The sequence below is a fragment of the Pan paniscus genome, chromosome 9 (genome assembly GCF_029289425.2).
Source record: "Pan paniscus chromosome 9, NHGRI_mPanPan1-v2.0_pri, whole genome shotgun sequence".
Lineage (NCBI taxonomy): Eukaryota > Metazoa > Chordata > Mammalia > Primates > Hominidae > Pan > Pan paniscus.
The window spans coordinates 70,295,211-70,316,827 of record NC_073258.2 but is presented as its reverse complement, the minus strand read 5'-3'; positions in this window follow the sequence as shown (position 1 = coordinate 70,316,827).

The following is a 21,617-nucleotide window of genomic DNA, read 5'->3' as shown; positions in this document are numbered from 1 at the left end:
AATATTTGAAATGTTTAAAAATCACTGGATGGATCAATAGCAGAATGGAAATGAGAAAGGCAAAAGTCAGCAAACCCATAGATCAATAAAATGAGTCAATCAGAAGGACACAGAGGAAAAAAAGATTGAAGAAGGAAAGGAACAGAGAGCATCAGGAACCTGTGAAGCCATATCCAAAGCTCTTAAACATTATAACTAGTCCAGAAAGAGAGGAGAGTGAGATGGGAGCAGAAAAATCTTTGAAGACATGACTGAAAATCTTATATATTTAGTGTAAGACATAAGTTTACAGATTCAAGAAACTCAGAGAACCCCAAACAGGATAGAATCAAAGAAACCATGCATAGAGCAACTACATACACACAGGGAAATGCAGCCAAACAGCCAACAGATAAATTAATATGGAATACTATAAAATATTCAAATAATCCAAAAGCATGCAGAGAAAGGGGAATAAAGGAACCAAAAAAGAGAAAAGATCAGCATTAAATGTTAATGTTCTAAACACTCCAATGAAAAGGAAGAAATTGACAATATGAATTTTTAAAAGCAACACCCAATTATGTGCTGCCTACAAGAGATTTACTTTGAATACAAAAACACAAATAAGCCAAAAGTAAATAAACTGAAAAGAATAAACACAAGATGCAAAGAATAAACACAAGATGTCAGGGCGGCTATAATGATATTAATTAATCAATATGAGACATTATTAATAATAATTACTCAATAAGATGTTAACTAATGTTAATAATTACTCATATTGATCAGTTAATTAATAATAATTACTTAATATTATATTATGAGCAATTATTTTTAATTACTCATATTGATTAATATTAATTAATACTTATGTTGATATTAATATTAATAACTTTCAAGAAGCAATATCAGAGATAAGGAGAGACATTTTACATAATAAAAGGAATGATTAGAAAGGCATAAAAGTGTAAATTTTGATTTGTCTAAAATATATAATATAGCTTCAAAATATATAAACAAAATTAATAAAGGGAAGAAATGCACACAAATCCCACTATCACAAAGGGAGATTTTAATACCCTTTCTCAGCAATTAAAAGAACAAATATATAAGAAATTAGTAAAATAATTAATAATAATTACTCAATATGATGTTAACTAATGTTAATAATTACACTTATTGATTAATTAATAATTACTCAATATATTAATATGAGTAATCATTTTTAATTACTTATTTAATTGAAATTAAATAGCAAAAACCGCAATTACTTTTGCACCAACCTAATATAAACATAACTATTCATCACTTTGATCTGACTGATAACTATAGCACACTATACCTAGCAACTGTATGTGGTACATTTCACCAAGAAAGACCATATGCTGGGCCAGAAAACAAGTCTCATTAATTTTAAAAGAATAGAAATCATGTAGGGTGTGTACTCTGACAACAACTGAACCTAATTAGAAATCAGTAACAGTAGGATGTCTAGCAAAACCCCAAATATCTATAAATGTTTCATGAGTCTACAAATGACTCATGAATTCAAGATGAAATCACGAGGGAAATCAGAAAATAATTTGAATTGAAAGACAATGAAAATACATCCTATCAAAATCTGTGGGATTCAGCCACAATAGTTGTTAGAGGGAAGCTCAGAACTTTAAATACTTACATTAGAAAGCAAGAGCAATCTAAAATCAATTACCTGAAGATCCACCTTGAGGAGTTAGAAAAGAGAAGAGCAAAGTAAAGCCAAATTAAGTGGAAGAAAGGAAAAAATAACAATAAGAGCAGAAATAAATGAAATAGAAAACAGACAGACAAAAAAGAAGGAAAAAAAGCCAAAAGTTGATTATTTGAGATCAACAAAATTAATAAATTCTTAGCTAGACTGTTAAAGTAAAAACAAGAGAATACAAACTACCAGTGCAGAAACTGAAAGGGTATTTATTATTAACACAGATCCTACAGACTTTTAAGGGCTATCATAAACATCTTTATACCAAAACTTCAACAACTTAAATTAATTGGACAAATTTCTTGAGAAGTAAAACTTAAATTGATACAAGAGGAAACAGAATATCTGAATAGCACTACACCTGTTAAAGAAATCTCATAATTATGCTAAAGTTTTTTTTTACCAAAAACTTTTTAAAAAGGAAAATCCAGAGCTAGACTGTTTCATTGGTTAATTTGATCAAATATTCAAGGAAGAAATAAACTAATCTTAAGGAATTTTTTCAGAAAATGAAGGAAGAGGTAGCATCACCCAACTCATTTTATAAGGCCAGCATAACCCTAAAGAAGGCAGCAGCTGCTCAGGAAGGCAGCAGGGGCTGCACCTTCCATGGAGCCACCGGGAGCTGGGGGAACAAGCGGGAGCCCCACCCCTTCTGAATTGGCTGAGGAGCTCCCTGAGTGCCCCTGCCACCACCCAAACTGTGGCTGCAGACCCAGGCCTCCAGCTCCACGGAGAAGGCAGGAGACCCACCCTCCTGGGTGAAGCTGCAGCCACCCAAGTCTGGCTTCCTGACTTCCCAGGCACCTGCTACCTGGCTTATCCCTTTTGTCGGTGCCTACTCTGATCTTGGAGCAAAGTCAGGGCCAAGCCCAGGCACCATGAACAGCAGTGGGAGACAGACAGATTCCTGGGCAGAAGAGGACAGGTCCGCTGGTGAGGCCCCCACATTCAGGCCAGGAAGGGCCTGAAGGCTAGGGGCCAGGCTGCCTGTCCCATGCACCAGAGTGGGAGCTGGTGCCTTTTCTCAGCTGCCCATGGCTGCCCATGGACCAATCGGTGTGCAATTCCTCCCCTGTGAGGCCCATAAAAGCCCCAGGCTCAGTCAGAGCTGAGCAGACAACAGGATGACCAGCTGCAGCTGGGAGCTACCCTGTTCAGGGACTCTCTCTGCTGAGAGCTGAACACTCAAGGGGATGACCTGCCTACAGAGAGGAGCTACCCACTGCGGGTCTCCTCTGAGCTGTCCTAACACTAAATAAAGCTCCTGTTCATCTTGCTCACCCTCTGCTTATCTGTGTATCTCAGTCCTCCTTAATGCAGGATAAAAACTCAGATAAACGTGCCACCAGCCATACAGAGGTTTCTGGCCAGAAAAGTGACACCCTGCAGATTCCATAACACTAATATAAAAACCTGGCAAAGACATTCAAAAACAGAAAATTGTAGACCAACATTCCTCATGAATATAGACACAAATATTCTTTAAAAATATTAGCAAAACAAATCTCATCATATATAAAAATAATAATATATCAGAACTAAGTAAGGTTAAAGCCAGGAATACAAGGTCTGCCAAATGTTCAAAAATCAATCAATATGATTAATAATATTAACCAAATATAGGAGATAAGCCTTATGAATTTAAAAATACACATTAGAAAAGCATTCAATCAAATTTTATGCCCACTCATAGTAAAAAAAATTCCAGCAAACTAGTAATAGTAGGGAACATCCTCAAATGAACGAAGGTCATCTACAACAAAGCTACAGGCACTATTATGATGCTGAGTCTCATATTTTTTCCCCTTAAGGTCAAGGAAAAGGTAAAGGTGCCCACCTTCTGTAGCTATATCTGGTCAACATTGTACTGGCAATCCTAGTCATTGCAATAAGGAAAAAAAAGGAAAGAAAAGGAAAGCTATAAATGTACTAAAAATTGAAAAGGAAGAAATAAAACTGTTTCTATTGGCAGCTGCTATGAAAATTTACATAGAAAGTCTCAGGAAACCCATAAAATAACCATCACAACTATTAAGTGAGCTTAGCAAGGTCACAAGATCCAAAGTTAATGTACCAAAATTAACCCCATTCTTATACAAATAGCAGCAAACAGTTAAAAAATAAAAAAATTGGCCGGGCGCAGTGGCTCACGGCCGTAATCCCAGCACTTGGGAGGCTGAGGCGGGCAGATCATGAGGTCAGGAGATCAAGACCATCCTGGCTAACATGATGAAACCCTGTCTCTAGTAAAAATGCAAAAAATTAGCTGGGCGTGGTGGCACGTGCCTGTAGTCTCAGCTACTCAGGAGGCTGAGGCAGGAGAATCACTTGAACCTGGAAGGTGGAGGTTGCGGTGAGCCAAGATTGCGCCACTGCACTCCAGCCTGGGCAACAGAGCAAGACTCCATCTCAAATAAATGAATTAATTAATTAAAGAAAATTTAAAATTCTATTTAGGGTAGCACCAAAATAAATAAATAAATAAATAAACTCCCATAAAAAAACTTAGGAATAATCTGACAAAAGACAACCAATACTCAACACCACAAATTATGAAACATTGCTGAGAGAAATTTAAGACCTAAATAAATTAAGACATATATCATTGTTCATAAACTGGAAGATTCAATATTAAGGTGGCAATTGTTCACACATTTACAGAGTCAACACAATCCTGATAAAAATTGTCAAGCTAATTCTAAAATTTATAGAGAAATGCAAAGACTTAAAATGATGAAAAAAATTATAGACAAGAAAACAAAGTTGGAGGATTTGTCTACTTTTAAGTCATACTTGAGAAGCTACAGGAATTGAGACAGCCTCGCATTGGTGGAAGGACAGACACACAGATCAATGGAACAACAGAACAGAGAATCCAGAAACTGCCTCACACACATACAGTCGATTTATTTTTGGCAGAAGTGCCATGGCAATTCAGTGGAGGGAACATAGAGTCTTTTCAAAAACTGGTTTCAATCAATTGGATTCCCAAATGAACAGCAATCCTCACTGAAAACTGTAAGTCTTCTAGGTGAAAATAGAGAAGAAAATATGTGTGACCTCAGGGTTGGCCCAGATTTCCTAGATAGACTACAAAAAGCACAAATCATGAATGCAAAAAGTTAATACATTGGTCTTTACCAAATTAATAACTCTTGCTCTTTGAAAGATGCCAGTAGGAAAATGAAAAGGTAAGTGTCAGACTGGGGAAAAGGCAAGTGTCGTGTTAGACTGGGAGATAACATTCATTACACAGATCAGATAAAGGACTCATATCCAGAACATATCAATAACCCTTACAGCTGAAGAAGGACAAGGCAGGCCAATAAAAATGGGTAAAAGATTTGCATTAATTCTCCACTGAAGAAGATAAACAAATGGTCACATGAAAAAATCTTCCATATCATCAGCCATTGTAGAAATGTGGATTGAAACGACAATGAAAGATCACGATGCCCTTATTAGGATGATGAAAATTAAAAAGACGACACATATCATGTGCAGATGTGCATAGTAAACAACTAGAGCTCATATATACACTGCTGGGAGTTTGAAATGGCTCAGCCACTTTGGAAAAGTTTGACTGTTTCTTAGAAAGCTAAATAATATATACCTATCATCTGACCTAACCATTCCATTCACAGGTATTTACTCAGGAGGCATGGAAACTATGTCCCTACCAAGAATTGTACATGAATGTTCATAGCAGCTTTATTCCTAATGGCCCCAAGCTGGCAACAACTCAAATGTCAATCAATGGGTGATTGATTGAATACTCAAACTGTAGTGTCTCCGTGGAATGGAAGACTACTCCACAATGAAAAGCAATGATTGGCTGGGCGCGGTGGCTCAGGCCTGTAATCCCAGCACTTTGGGAGGCTGAGGCAGGTGGATCATGAGGTCAAGAGATCGAGACCAACCTGGCCAACATGGTGAAACCCTGTCTCTACTAAAAATACAAAAATTAGTTGGGCATGGTGGCGTGCACCTGTAGTCCCAGCTACTCAGGAAGCTGAGGCAGGAGAATCACTTGAACCCAGGAGGCGAAGGTTATGGTGAGCCGAGATTGTGCCACTGCACTCCATCCTGGGTGACAGAGTGAGACTCTATCTCAAAAAAAAAAAAAAAAAAGGTAAAGAAAAGAGAAGCAATGATTTGTTGATGCACACCACACCACGGATGAATTTCAAAGCACTTATGCTCAGAGAAAGAAACCAGATCAAAAATTAGAGTACATCCTTTGTGTTTCTATTTGTACCGAATTCTGGAAAATGCAAACCAATCTATCATGAAAGAAAGCAGCAGGCCCATGGTTGCCTGGGGACAAGCCTGGAGATGGGGGTGGACTACAGGGGCACAGGGAAAAGAAATGTGTGACGGGGGATCAGGGATGGCCTCACAACCTTGACAGTGTCAATGGCCCCATGTGGTTTACATACATCAAACTCGTGAAATTGCACACTTTAAGTATGCACAGTTTATTGTACTTTCATCATACCTCAGAAAAATTGAATTAAAAATTCATGAAGCTGTACACTTAAATTTCCTGTAGCTTATACTTTAATAAAAAAGTAAATAAAAATGTAAAATATATCTTTGACCCTGTCATCCTTGTCCCCCTGAGCCCTCTCTGAGCTCAGCACTTCTGCATGTGAGCATCCAAAGCCCCATTGTACCAGTTTCTCCAGACTTCCTTAACCAAGTTCCACAGGCTGGTGATAGGGTTTGGCTCTGTGCCCCCGCCCAAATCTCATCTCAAATCATAATCCCCACTTGTCAAAGGAGGGACGTGGTGGGAGGCGATTGGATCATGGGGTGCTTTCCCCCAGGCTGTTCTCATGATAGTGAGTGAGTTCTCAGGAGATCTGATGGGTTAAAGGTGTGCCACGTCCCCACTCCTTGCTCTCCCTCCTGCCACCTTATGAAGAAGGTGCTTGCTTCCCCTTCACCTTCTGCCATGACTGTAAGTTTCCTGAGGCCTCTTCAGCCATGTGGAACTGTGAGTCAATTAAACCTCTTTTTCATAAATTACCCAGTCTCGGGTAGTTCTATATAGCAGTGCGAAAATGGACATTTATCATCCCACAGTTCTGTAGGCTAGAAATCTGACAAGGAGTGAGCAGGGCTGGTTCCCCCCAAATCCTGTCTTCATGGCCTGTGGATGGCATCTTCTCCCTGAGTCCTCCCATGGTTGTCTTTCCATACGCATCTCTGCATCCAAATCTCCCCTTTTTATCAGGTCAACAGCCATGTTGGATTGAGGCCCACCCTGATAACGTCACTTTGACTTGATTACGCTATAAAGACCCTATCTCCATATAAGGTCACACTCTGAGGTACTGGGGGTCAGGAATCCAACATACACCTTTGGGAGGGGGTATAATTCAACTGTAAACACCATCCCTTCCAGAACACCCTCATCTCTTCCCCGGCCATTCTCTCCCACCCCTTCTCAGCTCACTGACCCTCTCATCACAAAGCATTTCTGGGCCCCCAGGCCAGGCCTGCCCCTGTCAGAGGACTCATAGAACCTCCAGCTTGTCACACGAGGTGCAGCGGTCACTTCTGGTCTCACTTTGTCCTCTCCTGCTAGTCCTCGATGAAGACCAAGATCCAGCTGCTGCCTCAGGGGTTTGCTGGCAGAGTCCACAGTGAATGAATGAAGGAAGGAATGGGTCAGGGAATGAGTGAGTTGCTCTGGCCCTGCTGCACCTCCGTCTCCTCCGCATCTCAGAGGTCACGGGGATCGGACACAGAAATCACGCTGCTTCACCGCCTGCCAGCTGCACGTTCTGGCCCAAAGGGGTCTCGGGAAGCCCAAAGCTGCCGTCTGCACCTTCTTGGCTTTACATTTAGCAGCAATGCTGAGGGAGGCCACAGCCAGAGGGGCCTGGATTCCTGAGATGCTGGTACCTTGGTCCTTTCACATGGGAAGAACACGGGGCACACCAGGAAGAGTCCCCAGGGATTGATGGCAGCACAGGCAGCGGAGTGGGCCAAGGGTGGGAGCTGCTTAACCTGGCAGGGTACTTGGCCTCTTAGAGCCTCAGTTTCCCTACTTGTAACACAGGGATGATAGTGGCCCCAAGGCACAGGGCTGCTAGGAAGCCTAGACTGTGTGTGACAGCTGGCATCAAGCTTGGCACCAGGATCTTCCTCACTCAGGGATGGAGGCTGGTCAGCAGGAGAGGCTTGGGAGTCCCCATCCCATGACCAGGTAACAAATGGGTCCCTCAGAGCTGACCAGCAGGCAGTTGATTCCACAGCAGAATTGCATGCCACCTCCAAGTTTGCAAATCAACCCAACAGTGATAAGTGGCAAAATGGAAGATCGAAGAGTGTGCCGTGGGTACGGCGATGGATGATTACAATTCTTTGGCTGGTTAGGATTCATTCCACCTTTAGGAAGGAGGTATTCCCTCTGGTTCAGTGCAAATGCGCCGTGTCAGATGGGGCTGGCTGGTATGTGGTTCCCTCCTTGTGCACTGGCAGCTTAGCCCAGAATGCGCAACTGCTTCCTCAGAGGTGCTGTCAGCGGACTTTCTGGTCCCCAGGGAGCTGAGGGGCCTCTGGCTCAGGCCACCTCAAGGCTCAGCCCTTCAGACAGAAGCACGCGGCCCTGGCTGTTTTGCAGACGATGGCGTGAGGCTGGGGGCCTGGGACCCAGCCCCTGTCCTGTGAAAGCAGCAGGTCTTTCACGCCCACTCTGGCTCCTTTCTGTCTCTTTCCTGGCTCGCTTTGCCTGGACTTAGCCTCTGACCGCATCATATGAACAGCAATGCCTGGGAATATTGGAGCAGGCTGTCCTCTCTGTTCCCTTCTGTGTCCCTGCCACCATCCCCAGGAAAGAACCCACTGCCTGGGCGGGGACCCCCAGGCCTGCAGGACTGGCCTTTGCCTGTGTCTGGCCTTGCCCCATTGTGCACGGCCTGCCCCTTGTTTCTCCAGGGCACAGGACTCTCTTGCTGCCTTTGCACCTGCTGATCCCCCAAACACCTCCCCTCCCTTCTTGTGAATTTCTGCCCATCTTCCAGGTGGGTATTCCTTTGCTCAGGCTACTGTAACAAAGCACTGCAGGCTAGATGGCCTCAACAACAGATGTTTATCATCTCATGGTCTCAGAGGCTGGAAGTTCAAGATCAAGGTATGGGCAGGGTCAGTTCCCCCAAGGCCTCTCTCTTTGGCTTATCCCCGTGCCTCTCTCTGTGACCACATTTCCCCTCATTACAAGGCCACCCATCAGATTGGATTAGAGCCCACCCAAACGACTTCACTTTGACTTAACTACCTCTGTAAAGACCCTATCTGCATATAAGGTCACATTCTGAGGTGTTGGGGTTAGAACTCCAACAAATGAATTTAGGGAGACATAATTCAATCTATAACAATGCCTAAGCCCCAGTGTCATTTCCCCAGAGCCTCCAGAACAGATCAGATGCAGGCACCACTCCCTTCCACTCCCCTGTCGTGGCCTCGCATCCCTCAAGGGCATGCGTTCTCTGTCTGCTCCACCCCCACGTCTGGAGGCAAGTGTCCATCTGCCTTATAACCTCCACCGACCCCATGCCTGTCACCAGCAGGTGCTCAACACATATTTGTCAAAAGACACATAACCAAGATTTTGGCCGGGCGTAGTGGCTCACGCCTGTAATCCCAGTACTTTGGGAGGCTGAGACGGGTGGATCATGAGGTTAGGAGATCGAGACCATCCTGGCTAACACGGTGGAACCCCGTCTCTAATAAAAAACAAAAAATTAGCCGGGCGTGGTGGTGGGTGCCTGTAGTCCCAGCTACTTGGGAGGCTGAGGCAGGAGAATGCCGTGAACCCGGGAGGCAGAGCTTGCAATGAGCCAAGATTGTGCCACTGCACTCCAGCCTGGGCAACAGAGCAAGACTCTGTCTCAAAAAAAAAAAAAAAAAAGACACATAACCCTGTTGGAGCCATGCCCCTTGCGGTCCAGTCTCAGTGCTGTGGTTAAACACACACACACACAGAGTCTATGCATCAGCTAGGAATGCTTTCAATAACAAACAACAGATACCCCAACTAACCTTGCCATAAACAAATAGGGGTTTATTTTTTTCTCACACTCTCAGTCTGGAAGCAGGTGCTGCTGCTGTGGGTCCAGGGGCTGGCATCTCCATGGTTCTCTTGACTGTCATTCCCACTGGTGCTTCACGGCTGCAAGGTGGCTGCCACAGCTCTGGGCATTGCCTCCACCTTCAAGGTAGGAAGGAAGAGGAAGGACAGTTTCAGGTATGTGTATCTTCTTTTTTAATCAGGAAAGAAAAAACAAAAACAAAACAAAACAAACAAACAAAAAACCTTTCCCAGAAGTTCCCAAAAGACTTGTGGGAAATGGACAGAATGGGTTACGTGGCCACCCCCAGTGGTTGAAGAAGCTGCAAACAGCAGCGCTTGGCTCTTCTGTCCTCTGTAATGGGAGGTACTGGGCCTAAAAGAGTTGGGAATGTGATCGAGTTCACCAGCCAGCGGTGTGTCCCCTCCAGAACCTCAAAACTAATTTCAGAATGTCTCCAGCTATTACCTTGCACCTCTCAAACCCCATAATGGGTACACAGGGCCTATACCAATGTACTCCAGCAACAGGCATGGCCCTCACTAGCCTGCTTCCTGCTCTCCTTCTCCAACGTGCTTCTCCATCCCAAATCTGCATCCCAAAAGGCCCAAAACACCAAGGGGCAAGGACAGAAACTTCCTCCAGGAGGTGGGAGGAAGAAGAAGAGACCGAGGGTAAAGCCGGACCCCTGCAGGGGGAGGCAGAGGGAAGTCTGGGAGCCCTCTGCCATCTCAGTCCTAAGACAAATGAATGAGCAAATGCATAAATGAAACTTTACTGCATTTGTGCCTCAAAAAAACTCTGTGCACTCAATGAAAAGACCAGCTGGGGTGTGCTAGAAACAGAGCACTTGCTGCCGGGGTCTCATCCTGGCTCGTGGCGTGGCTTCAGGTGGCTCCTTCTCTGGGCCTCCATTTCCTTATCCGAGGATGGGGTAAAGGTTGGGTCATGGTTTCCTCATGGAGCATTGTCTCTGTGCCCACAGCATGTTAAACAGGAAAGAGTTATGTATGCACAGGTGTGTCCTACATATGGAGGGGAGGCTGTCATTGGAGTCCCCTCACAGCCAATGCTGGGAAGAGCCCAAAGATGGCTGCCCTGAACTGAGAGCTTTCAGGGTGACTTTCTGACCTGCAGGGGAAGCCCTTCTAGGATGCTGGGCCATCTGTGCTTCCAGAAGTTTCCTTTGAAGCCATGAGAGATGTAGGCTCTGGGCAGGAGGCAGAGGCTCTAGGGAGCTTAGCTATGCAGCAGGACCCATCTTTCCACAGAGGGGACACTGTCGTCATCTCCTCCCATGTACCAGGCACTGTGTTCAACATGCCCCCAGTTTGGAGGAGCCCATCTGATATGGTTTGGCTCTGTGTCCCCACCCAGATCTCACCTTGAATTGTAATAATCCCCACATGTCGTGGGAGGGACCCAGTGGGAGGTCACTGATTCATGGGTTTTTTTCCCATGCTGTTCTCGTGATAGTGAATAAGTCACATGAGATCTGATGGTTTTTTAAAGGGGAGTTCCCCTGCAGACGCTCTCTTGTCGGCCGCCCTGTAAAATGTGCCTTTGCTCTTCCTTCACCTTCTGCCATGATTGTGAGACCTCCCCAGCCATGTGGAACTGTGAGTCCAGTAAACCTCTTTCCTTTATAAATTACCCAGTCTCAGGTCTGCCTTTACTAGCAGCATGAGAGCAGACTAATACGCCATCCTCTTCCCTAATGCCCTGTGGAGTCACACGCTGGCCCATGGCCCTACACTTCATCCTTGCACCCCATGGAGAATGGCTTCTTTTATAGGGGTGTCCACCTTTGGCTTGTATTTCTAGGTAGAGTTCAGTAAATTGATTAAAACACTCTGTGTCTCTTCCACTTTCAGCCATGTTGGGGTAACCAGTGCTGGACAGGCCATCCCACTGCAAACACACATGATTGAACTGGACAGCATGTTTGAGACAACTCTGGGCGGGCAGTGAACAGCAAGCAGTGCATGACTTGATGCTGAGAGGCAGGGCGCTCAGAAGCCAGCCATGCCACCCCTGGAGACCATCTACCCCCATGGCTCAGCAGGCAGGAGGCCTCACAGAGCAGAGTGGTCCCACTGAGCTCAAGAGGCAGAGACCAGAGTTCACAGTCCAGAAGCTTCTGGGAGCTATGAGGCAGGGCATCAGAGAGGCTCTGCTGTGGGAGGCAGGCGCAGAGGTACCATCAGGGGTCCCCCAGCCAGGAGTCCTCGGCTGAGTCCTGGGGAGGATGAGGCTACAGGAGGGGTGCCCAGCGTGGCTGCTGCAGAGTTAGGGAGGGAAGGAGATGCTGGGGTTCCAATAAAGCGTGGGGTCAAGGGGGCTGCAGCCACCCAGTGTGCAGAGGTCTCCAGCACCTGGGCATCCAGCTGGGATGAAAGACACTCAGGAGCAAGACCCGCTTCAGACTCACCCCATCACAACCTACGTCAAGCCCTGATGAGATCTGTGGGGGAAGAGGGTGGGTGGTGGAGTCCCACCACATCAGAGAGGCTTGGGGAGAACCCTGGGCTCCCACAAACCCACGCGGCAAAGTATAAAGCCAAGTACGTGCAAGTTCAGGGTGAGCAGAAAAATCCCAACACTCCTCAGAGGGGGAAAAAGAATAGAGGTTCCACCACACATCACCCACAAGGTGGGTGCACAACAAAAACATTCCTAGGTATTAAAAGAAAAAACACAGATGGGAAAATGTGACCCACAGTAGAGAAGAAAGCAGTCAAGAAAAACACCCCAAGATAATTCATGGGCCAATAAGGAAATCACAAGGACACAGAGAGTATTCACCACAAAATTTTAAAAATTGATCCATTGACTTCATCAAAATTAAAACCCTCTGCACTTCAAAAAACACGGCAAAATCACAGACTGTGAGAGAATATTTACAACGCACAGCTCCAACAAAAGTTTGCATTCAGAATATTTAAAGGGCTCTCGGCCGGGCGTGGTGGCTCACACCTGTAATCCCAGCACTTTGGGAGGTCGAGGAGGGTGGATCACCTGAGATCAGGAGTTTGAGACCAGCCTGGCCAACATGGCAAAACCCTGTCTCTACTAAAAATACAAAACAAATTAGCCCAGCAGGGTGGCGGGTGCCTGTAGTCCCAGCTACTCATCAGGAGGCTGAGGCAGGAGAATCACTTGAACCCGGGAGGTAGAGGTTGCAGTGAGCCGAGATCGTGCCATTGCACTCCAGCCTGGGAGACAGAGTAAGACTCTGTCTCAAAAAAAAAAAAAAAAAAAAAAGGCTGGGCGCGGTGGCTCACACCTGTAATCCCAGCACTTTGGGAGGCCAAAGCGGGCAGATCACAGGGTCAGAAGTTCGAGACCAGCCTGGTCAATATAGTAAAACCCTGTCTCTAATAGAAATACAAAAATTAGCTGGGCATGGTGGCGGGCGCCTGTAGTCCCAGCTACTCAGGAGGCTGAGGCAGGAGAATCGCTTGAATCCGGGAGGCAGAGGTTGCAGTGAGCTGAGATCGTGCCACTGAGCACACTACGCACAGCCTCACGCAGTCACTGGGGTCGTGCTGAGCCAGGAGGACAAAGAAGAGCCCAGGCTGCATAGAACTCTGTTTGTACAGCATTCTGTGACACATAAATTCACACAGTAGCTACAGGAAGCAGCTCTGGTGTTACCTGTAGTGGGGAGTGGCTGACTGATTGCAAAAGAGGCGTGCAGAAACTTTCTGAAAGTGTTTTATCTCTTGGTAAAAGTGACAGTCTCAAAAAAAAAAAAAAAAGGATGTCTAAAGGACTCTCATAACACAATCACAAATAACTCAGTAAATATATGGACAATGGGTGTGAATGTATGCTCCACAGAAGGAAATACCTAACTGGCTAATAAACTCATGAAAAGGTGCTCATCAGCATTGGTAATCATGGAAATACAGATTAAACCACAGTGAGATGCCACTCCATGCCCACTAAAGCACATCAGATGAGATGGGCCACCCCCAGCACTGGCAAGAATGGAGAATATCTGAGTTGTCATGCACTGACGGCGGCCATGGAAAGGTGTACAGCCATTCTGCAGTAATTTGGCAGTTTCTTACAAAGTTAAATATACTTTTACCATACAACCCACTCCTAGGTGCTTTCCCAAGAGAAATAGCATCTGCCCACGAAAAGAGTCATACACAAATATTTATAGCAGCAGGAAGTGGAAATAAGCCCACTGCTTACCACTGCTCATCACTGTGTGAGTGGATAAACACCATGAAAAGGGGCAGGCTGAAGATACGTACAGCCTCATGCAGTCACTGGGGCCATGCTGAGCCAGGTGGACAAAGAGCTCGGGCTGCATAGAACTCTGTTTGTACAGCATTCTGTGACACGTAAATTCACACAGTAGCCACAGGAAGCAGCTCTGTTGTTACCCGAAGTGGGGAGTGGCTGACTGATTGCAAAGAGGTGTGCAGAAACTTTCTGAAAGTGTTTTATCTCTTGGTAAAAGTGGCAGTGACCCAACTGTGTACATTTGTCAACTCACTGAATTGCAGGCTTAAATTAGTGAATTTTATTGTATATAAATTATACCTCCGCAAAGTAGATTTTAAAAAATCAGTGTGTTGGAAGGCCGAGGCAGGTGGATCACCTGAGGTTAGGAGTTCAAGACCAGCCTGACCAACATAGAGAAACCCCGTCTTTACTAAAAATACAAAAAATTAGCTGGGTGTGGTGGCAGGTGCCTATAATCCCAGCTACTCAGGAGGCTGAGGCAGGAGAATCTCTTGAACCTGGGAGGCGGAGGTTGCAGTGAGCCAAGATCACACCATTGCACTCTAGCCTGGGCAACAAAGCAAGACTCCATCTCAAAATAAAAATAAAATAATAAATAAATAAATAAAAATAAAAATAAGTCATTGTGGCCAGGCACAGTGGCTCACACATGTAATCCCAGCACTTTGGGAGGCCAAGGTAGGAGGATTGTTTGAGCCCAGAGGTTGAGACCAGCCTGGGCAACATTGTCAAACTCCATCTCTACAAAAAATACAAAAATTAGCTGGGTGTGGTGGCACATGCCTGTGGTCCCAGCTACTTGGAAGGCTGAGGTGGGAGGATCGCTTGAGCCTGGGAGGTCAAGGCTGCAGTGAGCTGAGATCGCACGCCTGGACTCCAGCCTGGGTGACAGAGTGAGACCCTGTCTCACAAAGAAAGATCATTGAGCTTCACTCTTAAAAGATGTACAATGTATTGAACGTAAATTGTTCCTCTGTAAAAACTGATATTTTTTTTAAAGTCCTAGGCATGGGGCTTGATATCTTGCCTTCCCTCTCTGCCCCAGGCTAGATAACGTAACATATAGCTAAGTTCGTGTGCCCAAATCTAGACATCCCTCAGTGGGCTTGGCCAGGGCTGGATTCCAGGTACGAGTAGACAGGGCCATCATTAGCCCAGCATGACTCAGCATTCGGAAGCTACATTGCCTGGCAGTTTTGCTGTGGTATAAACCACCGCACCTCTCAGAGGTGTATAGCAGTGAAGGTTTATGTCCCCTGCACTTTGCTTGGGAGCCACGAGTCTGCCCACAGCTTGCGTGCCAGGGCTCATGCTGAAGGCACAGTTCCTGGTGGCACATGCTCTTCTCATGTCAACCTCAATGGCACTTAGCGCTTGCACTCAGACCAAGGGTCAATGCTGTCCTCTCATCTTCCATTGACCAAAGCAAGCAGGTGGTACTCCCCAGCAGCACAGGGGCAGGAATGGAGGCGCTTTCTGCAGGCAGCACTGCCAAGCCACATGGCGTCGGTGGGGACATCCCATTCTCTTAAGGGAGGAGACAGTCATTGTTGGGAAAAGAAACACAATCTGCCACATCTTCCAATCAGCTTTGGCAAGTCATGACACTGACACACTTTGCTCTTTTCTCTGCGTAGCTCCCGTGTCACTCCCTCCATGGGGTGGGACAGAGCAAGGTGGAAGAGTGAGGAGCTGTCCCCGTCCCCTGCTTGTGAACCCCAAGGCTGCATTCTATCGCACAGGTTCTCCGACTGCATTCCTAGCCCTGGGTCCTTGCAGGCAGGAAGGGGGTGGCACTGTGTGGGGAAGGTGGGGAGTCCACCAGTCCCAGCAGCCGTGCTTCCATCACCTCTGTGTGTTAGGAGATTCCTCACCAGATTCTGATGAAAAGGAAGTCTCTGCCACTGAAAGACACATTTACAAACAGCTGTATGGTCTCATTCAGTTTCCGCAGCCCTGAGGAGCAGAAACTATCATGTCCATCTCCTGGATGAAGAGCTCCAGAGAGATCAAATGACTCATCCAGGGGTGCCCCCACTGGCATTGAATGGGGGGGTCAAAATGTCAACCCAGGTGTGTCCACCGAGGCTCTTTGCCCCACATCAAGGCATCCCTGGGCACAGGCCACGCTGTGGGGCACTGACTGCCAGCCTCCCAAAGGTGTCCACACACTGATGCCCGGAACTGTGCACATGCAATCAGGGTCGTTCATATGCAAACAGATTCACGCATATGCAAACAGGGTCATGCACACGCAAACAGGGCTGTGCATATACACACAGGGCTGTGCGGATGTGAGTAAGGAAATGATCCCGAGCTGGATTATCCAAGTGGGCTCTAAATTGAATCTCAGGGTCCTTAGAGAGGAGGCAGGGAGGACAGACAGAAGCAAAGTGCTGTTACAACAGAAGCTGATGGGTGAAATGATTGTGGTGTGTGGTGAAGCTATGCTGTTGTTTTGAACATGAAGGAAGGGGCCACAATCCAATGAACACAAGTGGCCTCTAGAAGCTGGAAAGGGCCCCCAGTGGATTTCCCTCCTGAGCCTCCAGAAAAATCAGCCCTGCTGATTCCTTGATTTTAGCCCAGGGAGACTGATTTCAGACATTTGACCTCCAGAATGTATGGGAATAAATTTGCATTGTTAGAAGCTACTTCATTTGTGCTAATTTGTGACCGTAGCCACAGGAAGTTAATACACACACCAAGCAGTGACAATCTCTCTCTAGGCCATAGAACTTTCCACTGTACCAAGCATATCCTCTATGGCATTAGACTCTCACAACCCAAGCTGAGGACACTGAGCTTGGAGAGGGGAAGGGACCTGCCTAAAGTCACACAGCCACTGAAGGTGGCACCAGGACTGGGCCCAGGTCTTAGGTTCAATGGCTGCAGTACAAAGACCTTGAGCATTAGACCAGGGTTGGCGAGGAATGTAGCAGGGGCTGGTGAGCACCGGTTGCCTTTTCTCCTGTCCAGCCTCTCTTCCCAATATGCCTGGAGCTGTCTCTCAACCTCTCCAGCTTGGGGGTGTAGTTTTCCTTAGATTCACTAATCTACCCCATATGCATCCAACAAATGCCCCCTTTGCCTAGGTCAGCTGGAGTTGGTTTCTGTTCCCTGGACACAAAGAACCACAATTGAATCCCATGGTCACCACAGGGTATGGGGGAACTTGGGGCCTCTCCCACTGTAGCCAATCACCTTCCCCACCCCATCTCAGCTTCCTGAATCATAGGGTGAATAGTTAAGCAACCACCAGTTGGGGTTCCCACCTACACTAATCCCAGAGGCCTGGTGGGTTTATCCAGCCCGTATCAGGTGTCCTGGGAAGGCTTGCTCTGTGGCCTCATAGCTGTCCCATGACAAATTTATTAAATGCTCTGGCAGGACAGACTCTCATGGGGATAGACATCTGGCTGCAGATTGGACTGGCAAATGGACAAATGGACAAAGGGACCAGAAAGACTTCACGATGTGAGACTTTAAGCTTTGGCCCAGGGCAAGAGAGGGGGCCAAACAGAAAGGAGGTGTGGGGCAGAGAATCAGAGAAGCTGGTGTTTCCTCAGTGCCCACACAGGCCTGCCAAAGTTCTAGTGCTTTAGTGCATTGTAGCTGTCTTTATAGCCAGCCTGACAGGATCCCCATTATACAAATGGACAGACAAAGGCTCAGGTGATGCTTTCTCACCCAAGTCACACACAGCCAATTAGTGGTGGGCTCAGAATTTTAAGTCATGTCTTTCCAATCTCAAAGCTCATGCTTTTTTCATAGCATCACACCTTGAGAAGCCACGAGGTTGCTGCCAGGGCTGAATCTGGCTCATGGCATTCAGGCCAATTCAGTAAGTGCATATGGAGCACCAGCTGTAGACAAGGGGCTGTGAAAGACTCAAGGGAGAGTCCTGTGGTTTTGAGCTCTGCCCTCAAGTAGGTGACCATCTGATGGGGCAGACAGAAAAGACATGCCCTGCTTCTGCAAGAAGAGTGTGGCCCAGGCAAAGAATGCCTGTACATGGGGAAATATTTCAAGTCATTGGCAGAGGCTGGGGAAGGCTGCCTGGAGGAGGGGACATTTGAGCTGCAAAGGATTTTTACAAGTGGGAAAGCCAAACTTTTCTCAACAACTAAATGGGAACTATAATAGCTGCCTCTCACTGCTGTGCACACACATATACAGACACAAACACAACTGGACACCTAAATGGTATGAAAACAATAGTACAAAGGTGAGACATGGAATGAAAGTATACTGCAATAAATTTCTTTTACTAGATGTTAGGTAGTATAATATCACTGAAGGATAATATTATTCAAAGATAGACTGCGATAAGTTAAAGATGTATACTATAAACCCTTTAGCAACCACTAATATAATACAGCAAAGAATTACAGCTAATAAACCAACAAATAAGATAAAATGAAGGAATGAATAATATTCAATCACAAAGAAGGTAGAAAGGAGGGAAAATGAAACACAGAACAAGTAATACAAATACAAAACAAAAATCATGATGGCAGAATTAAATGCAATTATATCAACAATCACATTAAATGTAAAGGTCTAAACACCTCAATTAAGAAACAAAGATTGATAGGTTGGATAAAACAAGCAAGACCCAATTACATGCTGCCTACAAGAAGCCCACTTTAAATATAAAAAAAATAATAATTTTAAAGCAAAAGGATAAAAAAAGATGTACCACACTAATTACCATGCTAACTTAGTTTGCTATGTTCATATTTGCTACTTTGCTACACTAATAGCAAAGTAGATTTTAGAGGAAAGAATATTGCCAGGAATAGTCATTTCATAATGACAAAAGGTTTCACTTCTCAAGTGAACATAACAATTCTAGATGTTTATATGCCAAATAAGACCTTCAAAATACATGAGGCAAAATGAATAGAACTACAAAAGAAATAGACAAATCCAGTTATAGTAATAGGTTTCCATAGCTCTATGACTGACAGGGCAAATGTACAGAAGTCAACAAGAATATAGGGCTGGGCATGGTGGCTCACACCTGTAATGCTAGCACTTTGGGAGGCCAAAGCAGGCAGATCACCTGAGGTCAGGAGTTCTAGACTAGCCTGGCCAACATGGCAAAACGTCATTTCCACTAAAAATACAAAAATTAGCCAGGTATGGTGGTGCATGCCTGTAGTCCCAGCTCCTCCGGAGGCTGAGGCAGGAGAATTGCTTGAACCCAGAAGGTAGAGGTTACAGTGAGCCAAGATCACACCACTGCACACCAGTCTGGCTGACAAAGTGAGACTCTGTCTCCAAAAAAAAAGAAGAAGAATGTAGAAGACTTGAATAACACTAGCAATCTAGCAATCAATGTGACTCAACTGGCATGTTTAGAACACTTCACTCACGACAGCAAAATATAAATTATCTTCAAACACACAGAACATTTTTCAAAAATATATCATAATCTCATCTCAATAAATTTAAAAGGGCGTGAAAAATCTCAATAAATTTAAAAGGATTCAAATCATTCAATGCATGTTTTCTGGCCAAAATAGAATAAAATTAGACACCAAATAATAGAATGATATCTGTAAAATCCCCAAATATTTGGCAACTAAATAACACTTCTCTGTAAAGCACAGTTTAAAGAAATCAAAAAGATAATTAGAAAATGGAAATTGGAAAACATTTTGAAATATTTGAAAATGAAAACACAACCTACAAAGTCTGTGGGATGTGGTTAAACCAGTACTCTAAGTAATTTATAGCACTAAAATGTCCCAGCTTTTACCTGAAGAAACTAGAGAAAAAAGGACAAATCTAACCAAAGAGAAACAGAAAAAAAGGAAATAATAAAGATTAGAGCAGAAATCAATAAAATAAAAAAAATAGAATCAATGAAACCCAAAACTGGTAATTTGAAAAGATCAATCCGACTTACAAACATCAAACCCTATTCATCAGAAAGAAAAGAAAGAAGACAAATTACCAATATGAGAAATGAAAGAGGTAGCATTACTACCAATTGCACACATATTAAAAGGAATATGATGAATGATTGTATGCCAAGAAATTTGACAATTTAGATGTAATGGACAAATTCCTTGAAAGACAAAAACTAATAAAGCTCACTCAAGAAGAAATAGATAACCTGAATAGTCCATATTTTTTAAGAAGTTAAAAACTTTACCACAAAGAAAACTCTAGGCCTCACTGGTGCATTTTACAAAACACTTAAGAAAGAAATAATTTCAATCTACACAAAATTTGCCAGAAAATTTAAGAGAAAAGAGTATTTCCAACTTATTCTATGAAGCCAGCACTACTGTAATATCAAAATCATACAAATATATTACAAGAAAAGAAAGCTACAAACTAATATCCCTCATGAAATAGATGCAAACATTCTAAACAAAGTTTTAAAAATCAAGTCCAGCAACACATAAAAGAATAATACATATGATCCAGTATAGTTTATTGTAGGAATACAAGTTCGGTTTAACATTAGAAAACAATATAATTCATAATATTATTGTGAAAATATTATATTTACAATATAAAAGCACATTGTCTCAATGGATGCAGGAAAAGCATTAGTCCAAATCCAACATATATTGCTGATAAAAACTCTCAATAAACTAGGAATAAAAGGAAACTTCCTCAACCTGGTGAAGGGCATCTGTGAAAAACCCACAACTAACATCATACTTAATAGTGAAAGACCAAAATCTTTCCCTCTAAGATCAGGAATAAGGCAGGGATGTGCTCTCTAACCACTTCTAACCAATATTGCATGGAAGGTTCTTGCCAGTGTAGTAAGACTTTAAGAAGAAAGAAAAAAGAAGGAGGAGGGAAAGAGAAGGGAAGTAAGGGAGGGAGGGAGGGACAGAAGAAGTGTCTTTGAATCAGAAAGGAGCAAATGAGTCTGCTTTATTTACAAACAATTCGACCATCTACAGAGAAAATCTTATGGAGTCTATGAAAAAAGCTACTAGAAGTCACCAACGAGTTTAACAAGTTTGCAGTATAGAAGATCCATATACAAAAAGCCATTGTGTGTCTGTATAATAGCAACATGACACAACCGGAATAAAAACATTTACAGAAACACGACAAAAATAGGAAATACACACATAGACAAGTCTGATAAAAACCTGTGTGAAACTGAAATTTGCTGAGAGAAATTAAAGAATACCAAAATAAATTGAGAAACAGACCATATTCATGGGTCAAAAGATGCCAATTCCCCCAAAATGGATCTACAGATTCAAAACAATCTCAATCTCAATACCAGTAGGTATAACCCAGCCATTTCACTCCTCAATATGTACCCAAGAGAAATGAAAGCCTATATCCATACAAAGGCTTATACACAGATGTTCATAGCAGCCTTATTGTAATAGCCCCAAACTAGAAACAACTCTGATGTCCGTTAACTGGGGAGTAGATAAAAACAAACCAGCGCATCCACTTAGTGAAACAGTACTCCGCAATAAAAAGGAACAAACTAGTCATGCAAGTGACAATGTAGATGAACCTCAGAATACTTATACTAAGCCAAAGAATCC